The following is an 8,109-nucleotide window of genomic DNA, read 5'->3' as shown; positions in this document are numbered from 1 at the left end:
CAGCGCGAACACTTCGCCGGCGCTCGCCACCGTCCGCTGCCGCTCACGTCACACGGAGGACTGGTCGTGCGCCCCGGCGGCGGACGAGAGAGGTAGCCCGAGTAGACGGACAGCAGGATATATGCTCCCTCCATCCTCATCAGTCATCACTGTTGTTGGCATGGCAGCACACACCCGTGGTGATGAGGTTCGATCTTCACGTATTTTAAATCACGTCTCTTCACTTTTCTTGTTTGCATGGCTGTGTTATAGATGCGATTGAAGATGCTTCCGGTAGAAATTAAAAATGCAGCACCATGCATGGACAAGCTATCCGGCAAGAGTAGGAGAGTGCGGCATGCAGTAGGCAGCCCAGGCAGTTAAAAAGCAGATGAGATGAAAGTGCAATTGATGGCAAGCACGACAGCGAGTAATGGCGGCAAGAGCAGAAGAAGTGTGCGGTGGTTGAAGCAGGTGCTCGACTTGGCAAAGCAATGGCGGCCCGGTGGTTGACGTCATGGCGGGCAGCAGCACAGCAACAACGGCCCAGCACTACTAAGAATTAGCTGTTAGTTTGATCTTCACCAACGGCCAATTGGACATTTGGATCCGCGTCCTGATCGGGGATGCCTAACTGCTCCATGGTTGGTGGGCCCCCATCGCACAACACCATAAAAGGGAGGTAGGGGTCAGGGCACGAGGCACGAGGTTGACCTGAGCTGCTGTAACCCGTCTACAGAGAAACCCTTAGCGACAGGAAGCCGCCACCGACTTCACCGTCGCCTCTGCAGTGCCACCACCGGGCCGCTGCACTTCGCCTCGTCGTCACGCACCGTCACTACACTGCTACTACGACTCCAGTGGCCACGTCGCTGTGGCGCCGTGGCCGTGGCTACCTATGATGAAGTACATCACCAAGTCTCCCTCTCCCGATTCACGCATTAAGCTAAGTTCTACTCACTGATCTACACCTAGAAGAGTTTTCGATTCCATCAATGGTACCAGAGATAAGGTTGCTAGTTTGTAGATCTAGTTTGAGGTAGTAGCAATTTAGAAGTAGATGAGAAAGATCCAATTCGGATCGAGACAGAGGGTTCCTAACCCTAACCCTAGAAGGGGAAGAACAACAGAAGAAAGAGGGCTCGATTCGGCCCGATTCGGATCGACCTAGACACGAACCCTAACCCTAACTCGTGAAAAGCAGTCGGAAAAGATGAATAGTGGTAGAAGGGTTAACCCGAACCCTAACCCTAGAAAACCAAGGACGGAAAGGGGAGGACCTACCAGGGCTTCTCCACCGCCGTCGCACCGCCGCTGCGCGGGAGAAAGCCCTGACGCCACGTGGGTAGCTGAGCCGCCGCTCATCGACGAGACGCCGACGTGCGGGCTTAGAATCCGAGGCGCAGCCGCAAAGCCGCTCGACGGCGACGCGCTCGGCCTTGGGTGAGCGCGCGCCGGCGAGGGGCCCTGCAGCGGCGCCGCTACCTTCTTTTTCTCCGGACGCCACGGGGTGCCGTCGCATCGTGGTCGTCTCTTACTGCGGCACTGAGGAAGAGAAGGGGAAAGAAGAAAGAGAAAGCGAAGACGGAAATGAATTTAGGGTTTCAGCGGAGCGGCGCAATTTTTGTTCGGGCGAGACGCGCGGACGACCATCGGATCGGATCGAACGGCGCAGAGGCGACGGGCCAGAGGCTGGACCAGGCGGGCGCGAGCGGGCGAGCCGCTTTCCCGGCCCAGGCCCAGGTTGCGGCCTGGGAGGGAGCCGCGCGCGCAAGGCAGGCCGGGCCGCTTTCTTGGTCGGGCCGAAGAAACAGTATTGATTTGAGTCCATTTTTCTTTTTCTTTTTCCAATAAATCATTATTTCCTAGAAAATGATCACTGGCTCAAAGAAAATTAGTAAAGAGAATTTCCCCGTGGGTAAAATTCATAAATTATGTTTAAGTTTTCGCTGCAAAGTTTAATGTTGATTATCTTCTAATTAAATTCGAACCAACAGGAGAATTTAATTTGAAGAGCAGTTATATTTAGTAAATTATGATTATGTTTATCCTCTAATTAAATTAGAACCAACGAAAAAATTTAAATTAGAGGAGTAGTCCATTTTGTTTAAGTAAGATTATGGTATTGTCAATTTCTGACCAACGTTAATGATAACAATATTATAACGAATTTAAGTTTGAAGTTTAAATCTCTGAAAATTTCACCACATTGGTGTTAAATTTTTCAGAGAGTAGATAAGGACCAAAAAATGCTCCTGAACTGATAGAATGTATTTGGTTAATATGTTTCCGCTGAAATGACGTTGATTATCTTCCAATTAAATTCGAACCAATGGGAGAATTTAATTTTGAAGTGTAGTCATATAGATTTCAAGTTAATTTGAGTTTTATGTATTAATTCTATTTTCTGCCCAACGGTGATGTAAAATTGATGCAAAAGCATATTGTGTATTTTATTTTAACCGACGAGAACTCGGTTGCATGCCAACGGGCTGCAATGCTGGGGTATGTAAATGGAAAGGCTTGAGTCAAGCTAGTTCAGGATAATTTTTTGTTAGTTCATTAATTTTCTGATTAAATTAGAACCAACAGAAAGATTTAATTGGAAAATAAAGTATAAGTGAATGTTTTAGTCGTCATGACTAAATTTTCGTATAGATGTATCCCGTATGGGGAGAAGTTTTGGTATAGTACTTATGCTAGTCAATCATGCATGGCAGGAGAAGTTTTCTGATGATTCACATGTTTTGTATCCCGCATAGCAAGAGAAGCTTGGGTAACTCTTATGCTGTCCTAGTATTAACCTTGTCATAAAAGAAATGCATCGTCATGGTCAATACTAACTAAATGATAAGAAAAGATGCAAGCGTGACTTGTAAAAGTACAGCTAATGACCTCGTTGAGTTGTTAAAGTGAAATAAGGAAAGTATACTCCTAAACGGATCAAGAAATAACTTTGTTTACATGACATAATCATGTGAATGAAGTAAGTTGTAAGTGTCTCCTCGTTCACATGCTTTCTGAATAGTTATCGAAATTATGGCAGTAAAGCTCGTGCCATATTTCGAGGGGGAGAGTATTAAGATTAATTAAGAAAGATACTCTTCATTAAGAGTGAGATAAAGATTAATTAAGATAAAACCGTTGGAGGAGTACAACGGTCACAACAATGATACCCCTAAGCAGAGAAATAGCTAAATTCTGGACCTTTTCAAGTTTCGACACGAAGATAGCGTAGTCAGCCTCAAAGATGTTAAGATGACGCTTAAAGCGCCATACGAGGTTTTAAAGGTTTAAACCCAAAATAAGACATTTGAAGATACACTATTTTTTTTGGAAAAGATGGAAAGATCTGGGGGGCATGGTATGTAGAGGTATGTAGAGACCTAAGACTTAAAGAGAAGATGGACTGCGTGTCCACTCTAGTGACTCAAGAGCAACAAGTTTCTCAATACCTGTTGATGTTGTATGACTTATATAATACCTGTTGTTTGCTCTTCGAAGAAGATAAATAATATAAACAAGGATCTTGTTATACAGGAGCATGTAGAATCAATTGTCTTTTGGCAATGAAGAGCAACAATAGCCCTAGATGAAAGTACCAGTAGCTGAGGCCCTAGAAGGTCTCGAAGAATTAGTAAACTAGTTTTTTTATGACTATGAAGTCTCTGTTAGTGAAGAAATTCAAATAGAGGATGATCCCACCTCATTTGAAGAAGCCATGAGAAGCGTTTACTCGTTTAAATGGTAAGAAGCTATGAAAGTTGAAATGAATTCGATGAATACCAACGATGTTTGAGACTTAAATGAAATTCCTAATGGAGCCAAAATAGTAGGTTGTTAATGGGTCTATAAGACAAAATATGACTCCAAAGGGAATGTAGAAAGATATAAAGCACGACTTGTGACAATATGCTTTACGCAAAGAGAATAAAAAGATTACAATGAGAGTTTTCTCTCTAGTCTTATATAAGGATTCTTTTAAAATTATAATGGTGTTAATGGCACATTATAATTTAGAGTTACATCAGATGGATGTAAAGACGGCATTCCTCAACGGGGATTTATATGAAAACGTTTACATGGCATAACCCAAAATGTTTTTGTCATGGAAGAAAGAACGTATGGGATGCCGCCTGTAGAAATCCATTTATGGGTTAAAGTAAGTCTCTAGACAGTAGTATTTGAAGTTGATGAAACAATGAGAATGTTTGGGTTTTAAAGAAAATGAGAAGGACAATAGCGTTTATGTAAAGCTCGTGAATGGAAAATTCACTTTCCACATCCCGTGAATAGATGACACTCTACTCATTAGTAGTGATGTTAATCTATCATTGGAGAAGAAGAAGTTTTATCCTCAAGTTTTAATGTAAATGATCTTGGTGAAGCGTCATTGGTTCGAGGAATCGAAATTCACCGAGGTATAAGAAAATGGGGTATTAGGACTATCGCAAAGGTATACTTAGAAAAGATTCTAAAGAAGTAAAGTATGCATGCGAGTAAACCTACGTCTGCTCCTATATTCAAGGGTAATAGTTTTGGGAACTTTAAGTATTTCAGAAACCGATATAAGATCGATCAAAAGAATATGGTTCCATATGCTTCAGTTGTTGGAAGCTTGATGTGTGTACAAGTACAAGTAGGAACTTACCCTGACATAGTTTATGTATCCGGGATATTTTGGCAGAAGTTCAGCCCAGATATAGATCATTAGAATGGAGTTGAGAATGTCTTGCAATTTTACAAAGTATCATAGGCCTCATGCTGAGTAAGAAAGAACAAGTACTCTAAAATAGTTGAGGGTACAAAAGTCAAGTCTTGGCGAGATATGTAGCGAAATCCATAGCAGTTGCTAACACTCGCAGTTGGAGTATTATTGTGGAAAAGCTTCAAAGAAACAGTTGTGGTGTCATCAGTGATGTATACCATAGTATAGCTTGTCATGAGGCTTAAGGAATAGGCAAAAGGAGGTTAAGGGAATTTATACTCGGATTTAACAATGGTAGACAACAACAATAACCATTTAAAGTAAGTTAACTCCTAAGACAACAAGTCAAGTGTGCTACCAAAAACATTGACACTAAGGTATATGTTGTAAAGGAGAAAATCCAGAATCATTTTGAAAGCATTGAGCACATAAGTACCGAGTAAGTACTTGCGGATCCGTTTACCAAAGGCTTACCACCCAGTGCGTTCAGAGAACACACAGTCGACATAGGTTTATGGGAAAGCCTATAATTTCTGAATACTGAGGGCCTAGTTGAGTATCTATTTCAAAACAGAGAGGTGCATTGTAGCTGTTAAATCTAATGGCAACTGACCGTGATGATGAAGCACGCTCTATGCACTGATCTGTGATGGAATGGAAAAAAGAAAAAGGAAGTTAAGTTTAAGTCATAAGGTGAGATCAAGGGGAAGAATGTTAGTTTGATCTCCACCAATTGGGTCAACGGCTAATTGGACCCTTAGATCCGCGCTCTGATCGGGGGCGCCTAACCACTCCATAGTTGGTGGGCCCCCGTCGCACAGCACCATAAAAGGGAGGTAGGACCTGAGACACCAGGCACGAGGTTCCCCTAAGCTACCAGGCGCCCTACCGACGATTCCCTAACGTTAACCGATCCAGAGAGAGGATGCTGCCAGCGACGGAAGCCGCCACCGACTTCACCGTCGCCTCTGCGCCGCCCCCCGCCCTCTGGACTCCGCCACGCCTACGCTGCCACGACACCGGCGTCCACGTTGCTGAGGCGCCATGGACGCAACTGCGCTAGGGCGAGGTATAGGAACAAGTTACCCCATCTAAGTTAAGATCATCCCTGATCTACGTTTTAGAGGTACAATGCTCCATCATTAGCATCATCTTGATGGTGGTCTTTGATGTTTTGCATCTGAAGGTTTAGAAGCAAAGGTGAGACCGTCGATGTGTTTATGAAGTTTTTGCTGCGTCTTCCTATTTTTCTTGGACTCGACGGAGTTGGCGGTGTCGCGGCGACCGTTGCTGCGATCCTCTCGACTGGCGCAGCAACTCGGACGGAACATGGATGTCGGCGCCGGCTCAGACAGGTAAGAACAGATCGATCCATCATTTGCAAGCCCCATGCTTAATCTGCGTTTGCTTGACTGTCTATAGGGCGCAAAAGAAAGGAATATACTAGAAATAAAGATAAAGCAATATAAAATGCTCCTACAATATTTGTGCAACTTCAACGTTGCCTCCATCTGTATGTATGCCTGATATCGCAAATTTTAAGCAATACCTGTGTTCGATTACATATAAATGTGAATAAATTTTCTTTTATACTATATGTAAGAAAAAATATTCTTTTGTATCAATTGGATGGATAGTATTAGTTCTTTTTGGTGAGTTTTTATTCTCAGCCCGGCATCATTTTATTTCTTCTTAAAGTTCCATTCAAATGAGAATGTCTTCCACCTCCATTGAGACTGGCTTTAGTGCTACATATGTTATTAGTACAGTATCAATTTTATAAACTGTGTTAGTTTCTCAGTTCGTGAACATAGATGAATTTATGTATTACCTTGATAAATCACAATTTCCTATGCTTTGTATTGGATGTAGCTAGCTTATGAAATTTTTCATCAATTTGCCTTTCCACGGGGCTGCCCCCACTGAGCGGTCCACTGTGCCCCCAACATATTCGTTACTCGCTGGGCGGCGCCAGAGATGTGGTGGAATTGAGCACGCCGACATCAAAGTTTGAGCACCTCTTGATTTCTCTCTTTTTGCCTCTTTGTTTTGGATGTTGTATTAGCAGTCTTTTTTTCTTCCCTTTTTGGCGTTTAATTTGAACTGCATTATGATTTTGTCCTCTTTTGCATCACAACATGTTAGCTAGATGGATCTGCTGCATTGCCAAACAAAGAGACTCATTATTTTTTTCCTGTCATGCTACCACGGAACCATATCAATATCATGTACTCTGTTTCTAGGGGTAGGGGCCATGTAAAGTTACATCTACATTCCTGTTCATGAACAGTACACTATTGTGTTAATTTATGTTATGGTTTTTGAGCTGGACTTGATGGGTACATGGGCAAGCATGTCGAAGATAAGAGGGAAGGTGGCGAGGAAGCATAGAGAAGGTGAAGCAGAAGATTTAAGCTAAATACCGTGCTCTCTTTCTAGGTTTATATATAATTTTAGGTTTGCAAAATTCTATATAGAAAATATAAAGACTGCCTCAATAATACTTTTTTTGAGGACAAGAAGGTGAATAAAACGACAGATGAAAGATTTGGAGAGCTAGGGCAACTAGAAAACGGACATGACTCTAACAATAGGCTATGCCCAGGTAGCCATTTGTAGGCTTCCTCTCACCAATGGTGCCAAGGTACTTGGATGCATTTCGGTGTTGATTTTTTTTTTGTCTTAAAAAATACACGGTGGTTGTGGATATTGACCTCAACTGTACAAGGAAAATGCTTGCTCCTCCAATAATTATTTCATAACAGACAGCAACCTGAAACAATTCGACGCACGAGTAAGATTTTACAACATGACTAAATGTTCACTCGCTTACATGTATCTCCAGCACCATTGCCGACCATTCTACAGCAAGCTCTTGAGTTCACACCTTGACGGCCAAGGCAATGGCAAGATCATGCAGAGTCTTATGGCAACATACTAAAGATGTGAAAATAAGCTTTATAATTTCACTTGTGCTAGCTCATATGGATTGTTCTAATTAATAGGGTTACTGAGCTTGGAGCTGGTGCGTGTAGCAAGGGAAGAGCAGGTTATGTTGCAGAGCCATTATTATAGTGGAACATCTGAGTATTTCACAAGATTCCTTAGCCTACTCATGATCCAATGTGTTATGCAGTTTGGTACATAGGCCTATTATAATGGATAATTCTGTCATTTGAAATTTTGAAGCATATATACCATAAGGTAAAGGACAGTTCTTTTGAAATAAAGTTATCCTTTTAGTTGTAGGTTGAATTTTGATATGAATGTCAATATGGTATTGGTGTTTAGCAACCAACTCTTGTTTGTAAATACACATCCATTATATGAATTGAGCAGTCAACTCTTTGGGCAAATACACATTATTATTTCTATCTGTATTCTTGTTATCTATTATATGAATTCTGTCAAATGTGTATTAT

The sequence above is a fragment of the Miscanthus floridulus genome, chromosome 1, assembly GCF_019320115.1.
Source record: "Miscanthus floridulus cultivar M001 chromosome 1, ASM1932011v1, whole genome shotgun sequence".
Lineage (NCBI taxonomy): Eukaryota > Viridiplantae > Streptophyta > Magnoliopsida > Poales > Poaceae > Miscanthus > Miscanthus floridulus.
The sequence above is the reverse complement of the archived record's forward strand: the minus strand, read 5'-3'. Positions refer to the sequence as shown.